This window comes from Nomascus leucogenys, chromosome 6, assembly GCF_006542625.1.
Source record: "Nomascus leucogenys isolate Asia chromosome 6, Asia_NLE_v1, whole genome shotgun sequence".
Classification (NCBI taxonomy): domain Eukaryota; kingdom Metazoa; phylum Chordata; class Mammalia; order Primates; family Hylobatidae; genus Nomascus; species Nomascus leucogenys.
Window position 1 is genome coordinate 33,975,206 of NC_044386.1, and position 15,730 is coordinate 33,990,935.

Genomic DNA, 15,730 nt, shown 5'->3' on the forward strand with positions numbered 1-15,730 from the left:
CTGCATTTCCATCTGAGGTAACGGGTCCGTCTCACTAGGGAGTGTCAGACAGTGGGCGCAGGACAGTCGGTACAGCGCACTGTGCATGAGCCAAAGCAGGGCGAGGCATTGCCTCACTCAGGAAGCGCAAGGGGTCAGGGAGTTCCCTTTCCTAGTCAAAGAAAGGGATGACAGACGACACCTGGAAAATTGGGTCACTCCCACCCTAATACCGCACTTTTACAATGGGCTTAAAAAACGGCACAACAGGAGATTATATCCCACACCTGGTTCAGAGGGTCCTATGCCCACCGAGTCTTGCTGATTGCTAGCACAACAGTCTGAGGTCAAACAGCAAGGCGGCAGCAAGACTGGGGGAGGGGCACCCACCATCGCCCAGGCTTGCTTAGGTAAACAAAGCAGCCGGGAAGCTCGAACTGGGTGGAGCCCACCACAGCTCAAGAAGGCCTGCCTGCCTCTGTAGGCTCCACCTCTGGGGGCAGGGCACAGACAAACAAAAAGAGAGCAGTAACCTCTGCAGACTTAAATGTCCCTGTCTGACAGCTTTGAAGAGAGTAGTGGTTCTCCCAGCATGCAGCTGGAGATCTGAGAACAGGCAGACTGCCTCCTCAAGTGGGTCCCTGACCCCGAGCAGCCTAACTGGGAGGCACCCCCCAGTAGGGGCAGACTGACACCTCACACGGCCAGGTACTCCTCTGAGACAAAACTTCCAGAGGAATGATCAGGCAGCAGCATTCGCGGTTCACAAAAATCCGCTGTTCTGCAGCCACCGCTGCTGATAGGCAAACAGGGTCTGGAGTGGAACTCTAGCAAACTCCAACAGACCTGCAGCTGAGGGTTCTGTCTGTTAGAAGGAAAACTAACAAACAGAAAGTACATCCACACCAAAAACCCATCTGTGCATCACCATCATCAAAGTCCAAAAGTAGATAAAACCACAAAGATGGGGGAAAAAAACAGAGCAGAAAAACTGGAAACTCTAAAAATCAGAGTGCCTCTCCTCCACCAAAGGAACACAGCTCCTCACCAGGAACGGAACAAAGCTGGACGGAGAATGACTTTGATGAGTTGAGAGAAGAAGGCTTCAGACGATCAAACTACTCTGAGCTACGGGAGGAAATTCGAACCAATGGCAAAGAAGTTAAAAGCTTTGAAAAAAAATTAGACGAATGGATAACTAGAATAACCAATACAGAGAAGTCCTTAAAGGACCTCATGGAGCTGAAAACCAAGGCACAAGAGCTACGTGACAAATGCACAAGCCTCAGTAGCCGATGAGATCAACTGGAAGAAAGGGTATCAGTGATGGAAGATGAAATGAATGAATTTTGAAGCGAGAAGGGAAGTTTAGAGAAAAAAGAATAAAAAGAAATGAACAAAGCCTCCAAGAAATATGGGACTATGTGAAAAGACCAAATCTACGTCTGATTGGTGTACCTGAAAGTGACGGGGAGAATGGAACCAAGTTGGAAAACACTGCAGGATATTATCCAGGAGAACTTCCCCAATCTAGCAAGGCAGGCCAACATTCAGATTCAGGAAATACAGAGAAAGCCACAAAGATACTCCTCGAGAAGAGCAACTCCAAGACACATAATTGTAAAATTCACCAAAGTTGAAATGAAGGAAAAAATGTTAAGAGCAACCAGAGAGAAAGGTTGGGTTACCCACAAAGGGAAGCCCATCAGACTAACAGCTGATATCTCAGCAGAAACTCTACAAGCCAGAAGAGAGTGGGGGCCAATATTCAACATTCTCAAAGAAAAGAATTTTCAACCCAGAATTTCATATCCAGCCAAACTAAGCTTCATAAGTGAAGGAGAAATAAAATACTTTACAGACAAGCAAATGCTGAGAGATTTTGTCACCACCAGGCCTGCCCTAAAAGAGCTCCTGAAGGAAGCACTAAACATGGAAAGGAACAACCGGTACCAGCCACTGCAAAATCATGCCAAATTGTAAAGGCCATTGAGGCTAGGAAGAAACTGCATCAACTAATGAGCAAAATAACCAGCTAACATCATAATGACAGGATCAAATTCCCACATAACAATATTAACTTTAAATGTAAATGGACTGGCCAGGCGCGGTGGCTCACGCCTGTAATCCCAGCACTTTGGGAGGCCGAGGCAGGCGGATGACGAGGTCAGGAGATCCAGACCATCCTGGCTAACACGGTGAAACCCTCTCTCTACTACAAATACAAAAAATTAGCTGGGCAAGGTGGCGGTCACCTGTAGTCCCAGCTACTCAGGAGGCTGAGGCAGGAGAATGGCATGAACCCTGGGGGGTGGAGCCTACAGTGAGCCGAGATCGCGCCACTGCACTCCAGCCTGGGCAACAGCGAGACTTCGTCTCAAAAAAAAAAAAAAAAAAAAAACTGTAAATGGACTAAATGCTTCAATTAAAAGACACAGACTGGCAAATTGGATAAAGAGTCAAGACCCATCAGTGTGCTGTATTCAGGAAATCCATCTCACGTGCAGAGACACACATAGGCTCAAAATAAAAGGATGGAGGAAGATCTACCAAGCAAATGGAAAACAAAAAAAGGCAGGGGTTGCAATCCTAGTCTCTGATAAAACAGACTTTAAACCAACAAAGATCAAAAGAGACAAAGAAGGCCATTACATAATGGTAAATAGATCAATTCAACAAGAAGAGCTAACTATCCTAAATACATATGCACCCAATACAGGGGCACCCAGACTCATAAAGCAAGTCCTGAGTGACCTACAAAGAGACTTAGACTCCCACACAATAATAATGGGAGACTTTAACACCCCACTGTCAACATTAGACAGAGCAACGAGACAGAAAGTTAACAAGGATACCCAGAAATTGAACTCAGCTCTGCACCAAGTGGACCTAATAGACATCTACAGAACTCTCCACCCCAAATCAACAGAATATACATTTTTTTCAGCACCACACCACACCTATTGCAAAATTGACCACATAGTTGGAAGTAAAGCTCTCCTCAGCAAATGTAAAAGAACAGAAATTATAACAAACTGTCTCTCAGACCACAGTGCAATCAAACTAGAACTCAGGATTAAGAAACTCACTCAAAACCACTCAACTACATGGAAACTGAACAACCTGCTCCTGAATGACTACTGGGTACATAATGAAATGAAGGCAGAAATAAAGATGTTCTTTGAAACCAACGAGAACAAAGACACAACATACCAGAATCTCTGGGACACATTCAAAGCAGTGTGTAGAGGGAAATTTATAGCACTAAATGCCCACAAGAGAAAGCAGAAAAGATCCAAAATTGACACCCTAACATCACAATTAAAAGAACTAGAAAAGCAAGAGCAAACACATTCAAAAGCTAGCAGAAGGCAAGAAATAACTAAAATCTGAGCAGAACTGAAGGAAATAGAGACACAAAAAACCCTTCAAAAAATTAATGAATCCAGGAGCTGGTTTTTTGAAAAGATCAACAAAATTGATAGACCGCTAGCAAGACTAATAAAGAAGAAAAGAGAGAAGAATCAAATAGACGCAATAAAAAATGATAAAGGGGATATCACCACCGACCCACAGAAATACAAACTACTGTCAGAGAATACTACAAACACCTTTACTCAAGTAAACTAGAAAATCTAGAAGAAATGGATAAATTCCTTGACACATACACCCTCCCAAGACTAAACCAGGAAGAAGTTGAATCTCTGAATAGACCAATAACAGGCTCTGAAATTGTGGCAATAATCAATAGCTTACCAACCAAAAAAAGTCCAGGACCAGATGGATTCACAGCTGAATTCTACCAGAGGTACAAGGAGGAACTGGTACAATTCCATCTGAAACTATTCCAATCAATAGAAAAAGAGGGAATCCTCCCTAACTCATTTTATGAGGCCAGCATCATCCTGATACCAAAGCCGGGCAGAGACACAATAAAAAAAGAAAATTTTAGACCAATATCCTTGATGAACATTGATGCAAAAATCCTCAATAAAATACTGGCAAACCGAATCCAGCAGCACATTAAAAAGCTTATCCAGCATGATCAAGTGGGCCTCATCCCTGGGATGCAAGGCTGGTTCAACATATGCAAATCAATAAATGTAATCCAGCATATAAACAGAACCAAAGACAAAAACCACATGATTATGTCAATAGATGCAGAAAAGACCTTTGACAAAATTCAACAACCCTTCATGCGAAAGACTCTCAATAAATTAGGTACTGATGGGACATATCTCAAAATAATAAGAGCTATCTATGACAAACCCACAGCCAATATCATACTGAATGGGCAAAAACTGGAAGCATTCCCTTTGAAAACTGGCACAAGACAGGGATGCCCTCTCTCACCACTCCTATTCAACATAGTGTTGGAAGTTCTAGCCAGGGCAAGTAGGCAGGAGAAGGAAATAAAGGGTATTCAATTAGGAAAAGAGGAAGTCCAATTGTCCCTGTTTGCAGATGACATGATTGTATATCTAGAAAACCCCATTGTCTCAGCCCAAAATCTCCTTAAGCTGATAAGAAACTTCAGCAGTCTCAGGATACAAAATCAATGTACAAAAATCACAAGCATTCTTGTACACCAATCACAGACAAACAGAGAGCCAAATCATGAGTGAACTCCCATTCACAATTGCTTCAAAGAGAATAAAATACCTAGGAATCCAACTTACAAGGGATGTGAAGGACCTCTTCAAGGAGAACTACAAACCACTGCTCAATGAAATAAAAGAAGATACAAACAAATGGAAGAACATTCCATGCTCATGGGTAGGAAGAATCAATATCATGAAAATGGCCATATTGCCCAAGGTAATTTATAGATTCAATGCCATCCCCATCAAGCTACCAATGACTTTCTTCACAGAATTGGAAAAAACTACTTTAAAGTTCATATGGAACCAAAAAAGAGCCCGCATCACCAAGTCAATCCTAAGCCAAAAGAACAAAGCTGGAGGCATCATGCTACCTGACTTCAAACTATACTACAAGGCTACAGTAACCAAAACAGCATGGTACTGGTACCAAAACAGAGATATAGATCAATGGAACAGAACAGAGCCCTCAGAAATAACGCTGCATATCTACAAGCATCTGATCTTTGACAAACCTGACAAAAACAAGCAATGGGGAAAGGATTCCCTATTTAATAAATGGTGCTGGGAAAACTGGCTAGCCATATGTAGAAAGCTGAAACTGGATCCCTTCCTTACACCTTATACAAAAATTAATTCAAGATGGATTAAAGACTTACATGTTAGACCTAAAACCATAAAAACGCTAGAAGAAAACCTAGGCGTTACCATTCAGGACATAGGCATGGACAAGGACTTCATGTCTAAAACACCAAAAGCAATGGCAACAAAAGCCAAAATTGACAAATGGGATCTAATTAAACTAAAGAGCTGCTGCACAGCAAAAGAAACTACCAATAGAGTGAACAGGCAACCTACAAAATGGGAGAAAATTTTCGCATCCTACTCATCTGACAAAGGGCTAATATCCAGAATCTACAATGAACTAAAAAAAAATTTATAAGAAAAAAACAACCCCAACAAAAAGTGGGCAAAGGACATGAACAGTCACTTCTCAAAAGAAGACATTTATGCTGCCAAAAAACACATGAAAAAATGCTCATTATCACTGGCCATCAGAAAAATGCAAATCAAAACCACAATGAGATACCATCTCACACCAGTTAGAATGGCCATCATTAAAAAGTCAGGAAACAACAGGTGCTGGAGAGGATGTGCAGAAATAGGGACACTTTTACACTGTTGGTGGGACTGTAAACTAGTTCAACCATTGTGGAAGTCAGTGTGGCAATTCCTCAGGGATCTAGAACTAGAAATACCATTTGACCCAGCCATCCCATTACTGGGTATATATCCAAAGGACTATAAATCATGCTGCTATAAGGACACATGCACATGTATGTTTATTGCGGCACTATTGACAATAGCAAAGACTTGGAACCAACCCAAATGTCCAACAATGATAGACTGGATTAAGAAAATGTGGCACATATACACCATGGAATACTATGCAGCCATTAAAAATGATGAGTTCATGTCCTTTGTAGGGACATGGATGAAACTGGAAATCATCATTCTCAGTAAACTATCGCAAGGACAAAAAACCAAACACCGCATGTTCTCACTCATAGGTGGGAATTGAACAATGAGAACACATGGACACAGGAAGAGGAACATCACACTCCGGGGACTGTTGTGGGGTGGGGGAAGGGGGGAGGGGTAGCATTAGGAGATACACCTAATGCTAAATGACAAGTTAATGGGTGCAGCACACCAACATGGCACTATACATATGTAACAAACCTGCACATTGTGCACATGTACCCTAAAACTTAAAGTATAATAATAATAATAATAATAATAATAATAAAAAGAGTGAGGTTGAACACTTGATCCTGACCTCATTAGTTGTATATTCTAATCAGTGGTGTCAATTGGCCTACCCAGTGACGTAAATTTTTTATCACACCTCTGTTTTCTCTAATAATCAACTATCTATGGAGCTACATTATGGTACCATACTGCAACAGCTGTGATTAAAAAGAACACAAGAAGACTTGAATTACACTTCTATCTATCTTTGGCATTAATTAGATTTTTTTTTGATTACCGTAGACAAGTTTCAACTTTGCTTGATTTCAGTTTCTTTAATTTTGACGTGAAAAGGTTTTTCTACTTCTCACATTTTATGAAATTTGTTACCCCTTTGTATGAGGTAGATTAAATTTTTACTTAGTAAAAAAAATTTAAAAAAAGAAAAAAGAATAAGAAATGTGAACAAAGCCTCCAAGAAGTCTACGATTATGTTAAACGAAACCATTCACCTAAGAATAATCAGCATTCTGAGGAAGAAAATAAATCTAAAAGTTTGGAAAACATATTTGGGGGAATAATCGAGGAAAATTTCCCTGGCCTTGCTAAAGACCTAGATATTCAAACACAAGAAGCACAAAGAACACCTGGGAAATTCATCACAAAAAGGTCATCACCTAGGCACACTGCCATCAGGTTATCTAAATTTAAGATGAAGGAAAGAATCTTAAGAGCTATGAGACAAAAGCACCAGGTAACCTATAAACGAAAACCTATCAGATTAACAGCAGATTTCTCGGCAGAAATCCTGCAAGCTAGAAATGATTGGGGCCTATTTTCAGCCTCCTCAAACAAAACAATTAGCAGCCAAGAATTCTGTATCCAGTGAAACTGGCTTCATATATGAAGGAAAGATAGTGTTTTCCATACAAACAAATGCTGAGAGAATTCACCACTACCAAGAGACCATGACAAGAACAGCTAAAAGGAGCTGTAAATCTTGAAACAAATCCAGGAAACACATCAAAACAGAACCCCTTTAAAGCATAAATCTCACAGGACCTATAAAACAAAATACAACTTAAAAAACAAAAACAAAAAACCAAGGTATACAAGCAACAAATAACACAATGAATGGAATGGTATCTCACATCACAATACTAACAGTGAATGTAAATGGCCTAAATGCTCCACTTAAAAGATACAGAATGGGCCAGGTGTGGTGGCTCACACCTGTAATCCCAGCACTTTGGGAGGCCGAATTTGGCAGATCACGAGGTCAGGAGTTTGAGACCAGCCTGACCAACATAGTGAAACCCCGTCTCTACTAAAAATACAAAAATTAGCCAGGCATGGTGGCAAGCGCCTGTAATCCCAGCTACTCAGGAGGCTGAAGCAGGAGAATTGCTTGAACCCGGGAGGCAGAGGTTGCAGTGAGCTGAGATCATGCCATTGCACTCCAGCCTGGGCAACAGAGCGAGACTCTGTCTTTAAAAAAAAAGATACAGAATGGCAGAATGTATAAGAATTCACCAACCAACCACCTGCTGCCTTCAAGAGACTCACCTAACACATAAGGACTCATATAAACTTAAGGTAAAGGGGTGGAAAAAGACATTTCATGCAAATGGACACCAAAAGTGAGAAGGAGTAGCTATTTTTATATCAGACAAAACCAACTTTAAAGCAACAGCAGTTTAGAATTTCTACACACACTGGAAGAGAGGTCCTCTTTCCTTGCCTAATGCAGCCATGGCTTGTGGTCCCAAGAAGCATCTGAAGTAGGTAGCAACTCCAAAGCATTGGATGCTGGATAAATTGACCGGTGTGTTTGCTCCTTGTCCATCCACCAGTCCTCACAAGTTGAGAGAGTATCTCCCCCTCCCCATTTTCCTAAGGAACAGACTTAAGTATGTTCCTTAGGAAATAGGAGATGAAGTAAAGATTTGCATGCAGGGGTTCATTAAGGTTGATGGCAAGGTATGAACTGATATAACCTACCCTGCTGGATTCATGGATGTCATCAGCATTGACAAGACGGGAGATAATTTTCCTCTGATCTATGACACCAAGGGTTGCTTTGCTGTACATCGTATTACACCCGAGGAGGCTAATAAGTACAAATTGGGCAAAGTGAGAAAAATCTTTGTGGGCACAAAAGGAATCCCTCATCTGGTGACTCATGATGCTTGCAGCATCCGCTACCCTGATCCCCTCATCAAGGTAAATGATACCACTCAGACTTATTTGGAGGCTGGTAAGATTACTGATTTCATCAAGTTTAACACTGGTATACTGGTAACCTGTGTATGGTGACTGGAGCTGCTAACCTGGGAATAATTGGTGTGATCACCAACAGAGAGAGGCACCCTGGATCTTTTGACATGGTTCACATGAAAGATGTCAATGGCAACAGCTTTGCCACTCGACTTTCCAACATTTTTGTTATTGGCAAAGGCAACAAACCATGGATTTCTCTTCCCCGAGGAAAGGGTATCTGCCTCACTATTGCTGAAGAGAAAGACAAAAGACTGGGGGCCAAAGAGAGCAGTGGGTGAAATGGTCCCTGGGTGACATGTTAAATCTTTGTACATAATTAAAAATAATGTGGCAGGAATAGGGGAAAAAAAAGCAACAGCAGTTTAAAAGGACAAAGAGGGACATTATATAATGATAAAAGGACTAGTCCAACAGGAAAATATCACAGTCCTAAACATATATGCACCTAACACTGGAGCTCCCAAATTTATAAAATAATTACTAATAGACCTAAGAAATGAGATAGACAGCAACACAATAATAGTGGGGGACTTCAATACTCCACTGACAGCACTAGACAGGTCATCAAGACAGTTAACAAAGAAACAATGGATTTAAACTATACCCTAGAACAAATGGACTTAGAGATACATACAGAACATTCCATCCAACAACCACAGAATAAACATTCTATTCAACAGTGCATGGAACTTTCTCCAAGATAGACCATATGATTGATAGGCCACAAAACGAGCCTCAATAAATTTAAGAAAATTGAAATTATATGAAGCACTCTCTCAGACCACAGTGGAATAAAACTGGAAATCTGCGGGGGTTCAGTCAGGATGGTGGAGAAAATTCTAAAATAAAACACAAACCTTCTTGGAAGGCCAAAAGGTTTTTGCAAAAGCTTCAAGATAGAGTTATGGCTGAAGGCAGCCTAATCCTCTTTGAGCTATAGCAAGGGTAATTAACATAGGAATGTAGAGTAGTTTATCTAAATAGCTTGTTTACTCATGTGGTTCTAAAACTAACCTTTGATCATTTGTGGGCAGGATAGCGCTCTGTGGGGAGGGGAGTGGAGGAAGGCGACCAGGTTGATTACCCTCTAATGGTGTTTACTTGAGACTTTTGTCATTTAAGGTGTACTGAATAAATACTGGGAGGGCCAGTGAGTCAGGGCCGTGGCTGACAGCAGTCTTCTTAGAGTCTGTAAGTGGCCTGGACCTTCAAGCTGGAATGACAAGCATAATATCTGTGTCACTGTACATTATTCATCCGTCGTTGAGTCAGGGTCTGCAGGACAGACCTCCACAGGTTATGACCCCGATGTGACCAACACTGCGAAGGAAGCATGACGGACCCCTTGAAACGAAAGTGAAAAGGACCATGTGGTCAAATGAGTAATCAGTAAGTCATTGGTGCCCACTTGGGATCTCCAAGTTCAGGCTGAGGTTTCATCACAGGACAACAGTTATTAGCTCAACAGAAACAGTATATAAAAGTGTTGAAACAGCTTCTTAAGGCTAGTGGAGCCCCAGTTTCACAGGCTCAGTTAAGAGACCTAATGCAAACTGTAGTAAACCATAATCCGTGGTTCCCAAAAGAAGGCACACTAGATGTAGAACTCTGGGAACAAGTGGGGAGAAATCTTAAACAGCATTATGCACAAGGGCAACAGGTCCCGGCATCATCTTTAACACTATGGGCTCTAGTAACGACGGCTTTGGTCCCATTATACACAGAAAAGCCTAAAAAGGGGAAGGAGGAGGAAATGTCGCCTGCCTTACTGCCTCCTTTTCCCTCAGCCCCACTATCACTGGGCCAAAATAACAAAGAGGAAATGGAGGTTTTGCCTGAGCCACCTCCTCCAATAAGTAGGAAAAAAGACAAGAAACAAAGAAACACTCTCCAGCTATGGGGCCTTGTCTTAAGCAAGAAGCATTAGAGGGGGAGCTTTTAGCCTGCCCGGTAATGCAAGACCGACATAGCAATCAGGTACATAAACTCGTTTTTTTTTTTTTTTTTTTTGAGACGGAGTCTTGCTCTGTTACCCAGACTGGAGTGCAGTGGCGCGATCTCAGCTCACTGCAAGCTCCGCCTCCTGGGTTCAAACCATTCTCCTGCCTCAGCCTCCCCAGTAGCTGGGACTACAGGCGCCCAACACCATGCCCGGCTAATTTTTTGTATTTTTAGTAGAGATGGGGCTTCACCATGTTAGCCAGGATGGTCTCAATCTCCTGACCTCGTGATCCGCCCGCCTCGGCCTCCCAAAGTGCTGGGATTACAGGCGTGAGCCACCGGGCCTGGCCACAACTTGTTTCTTTTAACCTTATGAAGAGCCAAGAAAAAGCGTTAAAGAAAATGGAGCCGCTAGCCCATTTACGAAAGGAATGATTAAGGCCTTGGCAGGCCACTTGCATATGACCCCATGGGACTGGTCAATGCTAGCTAAAACAACTTTGTAGCCTAGCCAATACCTCCTCTGGAAGGCAGGATACAATGAGTTGTACGAACAAGCCACCAGAATCAGGTGGCCGGGCAAGACGTAACAGCTGATATGCTCCAAGGGAGGGGTCCTCATGCCAATGTACAACAACTAGATTTTGATCCCCAGGCCTATGTTCAAGTGTCTTTGTGTGCTCTCAGGGCTTGGGACGGAATTCCCAAAAGCGGAGTTCAACAGGGATCTTTCGTAAATGTTCGACAAGGGCCTCAGGAGCCATTTGTTGAGTTTATCAGTCAGTTAACCCAGGCAATGAAGAGACAAATTAGTCATACCCAAGCTGCTGATATCTTATTGTTGCAACTGGCTTTTGAAAACGCTAATGTGGGTTGCCAGCAGGCAATGCAGGCAATCAAAGGAAAGGCAGCCACAGCTGGGGAGCTGCTATGAGCGTGTCAGCTGGTAGGAACTGAGAAAAACAAAGCCAAAATATTGGCTATGGCATTAAGGTCTCCTAAAGTGAAAAGGGAGAGAAACCCAAATTGTTTTCTATGCGGAGAGCCAGATCATATGAAGAGGGAATGCTCCCATAGTAGAGACCAAGGTAATTCAGGGAAAGAACCCCCTTCTATATGTCCCCGATGTAGGAAGGGGAAACATTGGGCAAATCAGTGCATGTCTAAATTTGATAAAAATGCCAACCCCATAAAAAACCAGTCAGGCAACTTCATGAGGGGCAAGCCCCAGGCCCCGCTCGCAACTGGGGCAATGCCAGCAGCTTTCCTCGATCAGATGGGAAGCCCACAGTCCTCTCTCTCAGAGCAGCCACCACTGGGAGCACAGGACTGGACTTACTCTGCCTCAACAAATTAGTGCTAAAAGAAGGAGAAGACCCCAAAACAGTTGCGACCGGGATCTGGGGCCCGCTGCCTTCGGGAACAGTGGGTTTAGTCATAGGGTAGTCTAGCCTATCTAGTAAAGGAATTAATGTGCTCACCATGGTAATTGATAGTGATTATCAGGGAGAGATATAGGTTATGATGGACTGTAAAGGTCTGCATATTCTTCCCCCTGGATCAAGGATAGCTCAGTTACTGATTTTATCATACTGGGTCCCCAGTCCCTGTGGAAAGGAAAGGGGAAAAGGAAGTTTTGGGAGCACAGGAGCCACAGGAGTATATTGGAATCAATTAATCACTGATCAAGGACCCATGAAAAAATTGGAAATAAGAATTTTACTGGCTTATTGGGCACAAGGACAGACATTTCAATCATTAGTGATCAAAACTGGCCAGAAACTTGGCTTTAGGTCAGTCAGAAACAGAAAATTGTCAGCATCATGGAAGCACACACAGCCAAGCAGAGCACACGCCCCCTAACATGCTGTGATTCAGAAGGAAGAAAGGCAGTTATACAACCTCTAATCATGCCCATCCCTGTTAATCTTTGGGGATGGGACCTATTAGCCCAATGGGGGGTTACTCTGCAGACCCCTTTCAAACAATGGCCACTGTTATTATTCCTCCCCTACCCCTGAGTGGCTCTCTCAAGATCCGATTTGGGTAGAACAGTGGCCTCTGAAGGGAGAGAAATTACAGAGGGCCCATGAATTAGTTGAAGAGTAATTGCAAGCTGGGCATGTTGAATTATCTAACAGCTCTTGGAATTCACCCATTTTTGTCATTCCCAAAAAGTCTAGGAAATGAAGACTTTTGCATGACCTACGTGCTATTAATGCCAATTTGCAACCTATGGGACCCCTTCAGCAGCAGCTCCCTCCCCCCACGGCAATTCCTCAAGATTGGCCTATAATCATTATTAACTTAAAAGATTGTTTTTATATGATTCCCCTAGCAGAACAGGACAGAGACAAATTCATGTTTACAATATCAGCTATCAATAAAGAAAAGCCAGCTTGTCGATTTCATTGGAAACTGCTTCCTCAAGGAATGCTAAATAGTCCTACCATGTGTCAGTATCATGTAAATCAAGCCGTGCTCCCTAGTAGAAAAGAATTTCCTGATTGCAAGATTATTCACTTTATGGATGATATTCTACTAGCAGCCCCAACGGAGCCAATACTTTTAAATTTATATTCCTCTGTCGTAAAGAATACACAGCTAAGAGATTTAATCATTTACCTGAAAAAGTAAAAATGTCCTCTCCTTGGAAATATCTTGGGTAGGTACTAACTTTCTGGTAAGACCTCAGAAGGTTAAATTAACTAGCAACTTACACACCTTAAATGATTATCAGAAACTACTGGGCAATATTAACTGGCTCCACCTCACTTTGGGGATTCCTACTGATAAACTACAAAACCTGTTTTCTATCTTAAAAGGCAATCCAGCCCTGTATTCTCCCAGATATTTAACCCCTGCAGCAAAAAGGGAAATTGAGGAAATAGAACAAGCCATCTCTCAGGGGCAGCTAGATGACATTCATCTACGTTATTCAATCCAATTGCTTTATCTTTCTCACCAAACACTCCCCTACAGGGTTAATAGGACAGATGGCCCCCGGGCTATGCTTCCTAGAATGGGTTTTTTGCTCACATACCGGGACTAAAACACTATCTCCCTATAGTCAGTTACTTACTAAAGGCCACAAACGATGCAATCAGTCACTAGGTTATGACCCTGATGTCATCAGGATTCCTTTAAGTAAAAAGCAATTTGAAGCAGTATTGCCAGTATCTATCAATCTGCAAATAGCTTTCTCTGATTACACAGGACAAACAGAGCACATATTTCCTGCTGATAAACTCCTTTATTTATTATCTTATACCCTGGTAATCTTGCCCACAAAAATAGTTCACTCCCCCATACCTAATGCTTTAACACTGTTTACTGATGGTTCTGGTAAACATGGAAACGCAGCAGTCTGGTGGAGACCACATAATTCAATCACTTTATCTGGGTTTACTAGCACTTACTTAGAGAGCTGAGACTGGGGCCCCTGATACTGGCCTTGGAAACTTTTTCCACTCAGCCCATAAATATTGTAAATGACTTGGCTTACACTGTTTATTTATTGCAGAACCCTGAAACAGCCTTAATTAAGTCCACTCTCAAGCCCACCCAGTGTGCTCTTTTTCTTCGATTTCAGCAATTCCTAGATCAATGTACACATCCTATTTTTATGACACACATTCGAGCCCACAGCTTTCTGCCTGGCCCATTGGCTTATGGCAATGAACAAGACCTACAAGTTATGACATCACTGCTTGACCAAGCCACCCAATTGCATCAATTTTTCGACCAAAATTGGAGAAACGTATCTAAACAATTTCAACTTACCCAGAGGCTGGCTAAATAAATTATCCCACAATGCCCAGATTGTCAGCTCACTGGCCTCCTTCCACAGGTGTTAACCCTAGAGGATTAGAACCTCATCAGTTATGGCAAACAGATGTTACACACGTCCCTGAATTTGGAAAACTTAGATATGTACATGTATCCATTGATACCAACACTCATCTAATTAGTGCACACACCCTTCCTAGAGAGTCCACTTGGTATGTCATTAAACATCTTTTAACTTTTGCATTTATGGGGCAGCCCACAAAAATTAAAAAATTAAAACTGAAAATGGTCCAGCTTATGCCAGCTCACAATTTCAACAATTTTGTCACAAGTGGAATATCCAACATTCCACAGGCATCCCATATAACCCCCAAGGACAAGCCATAGTAGAACGTGCCCACTCCATCCTTAAAAATATGCTCGGAAAACAGCCAGAAGAGGGGGAGTATGAGTAAAGACCCTCCAACACTACTGGCACAAGCCTTATTTACCCTTAATTTTCTAAATTTAGATGACAAATTTCAATCAGCTGTAGAAAAGCACTTTGCTAAAACCTCTCAAGACATAAAACCTGCAGTTTTATGGAAAGATGTAAACAGTAATGAATGGTGTGGTCCAAATGAATTGTTAATGTGGGGAAGAGGGTATGCTTGTGTCCACACCCCCTCAGGTCCTCTTTGGATTCCAGCATGATGCATTAAACCATACCATGGTGTGGCTAGGAGCCAACCTGGTACCGGAGATGAAGGAACTGACCCTACAGGATCCACAGCCCCAGACCATGAGGCTTCCATGGACGACACGAGCCCTGGACGTCACCTGGGGGATGCTGAAGAGGACAACTCAGGAGGCTGAACGAATTCTGCTCTGGACACAGACACCATTTACTTCAGATAATTTGTTCCTTGCTATGCTCTCTGTTGTACATTGCAACTCACATAGGGTATTGATCTTTTTTATGCTCTTGCTTTGTCTGCAACCTGTACCTGCTACACTCTACTGGCTCATATCTTAGACCTGCCTTTCTTTCGCCCTGTCACCTGGGCAGACACCCCCTTCCCAGCCTATAATAACATAAGTGCTTGGCTAGGAGGGATAGATTTACCCCCAGTGGGGTCCCTCAGTAATGGCACACATTGGACTAAGGTGCCAGATAACACTACATATCACTCCATTATCTTCCCACTGTGTGTAAGTTATAAAGGTTCTAACACTTACTGTGTATCTGCCCAAACACAATTATGGCCATATCATGGCAAAGAAAATGCCTTAACAGCCTTAGCCACAGGTAGCCTCAAACCAGGTAATGCAATCAATGCCACTTTCCCAAACATTCCTTCCTGTGCTAAAGGACAAAACTGGGAAAGTACTGGATTTTACTTTAGCTG

At 42.4% G+C, this 15,730-nt stretch overlaps 1 pseudogene; it reads left to right on the forward strand.

Moving 5' to 3' along the window:
* The first annotated feature begins 8,084 nt into the window (after window positions 1-8,084).
* On the forward strand, window positions 8,085-8,964 carry LOC100588441 (annotated as a pseudogene).
* The last annotated feature ends 6,766 nt before the right edge of the window (window positions 8,965-15,730 follow it).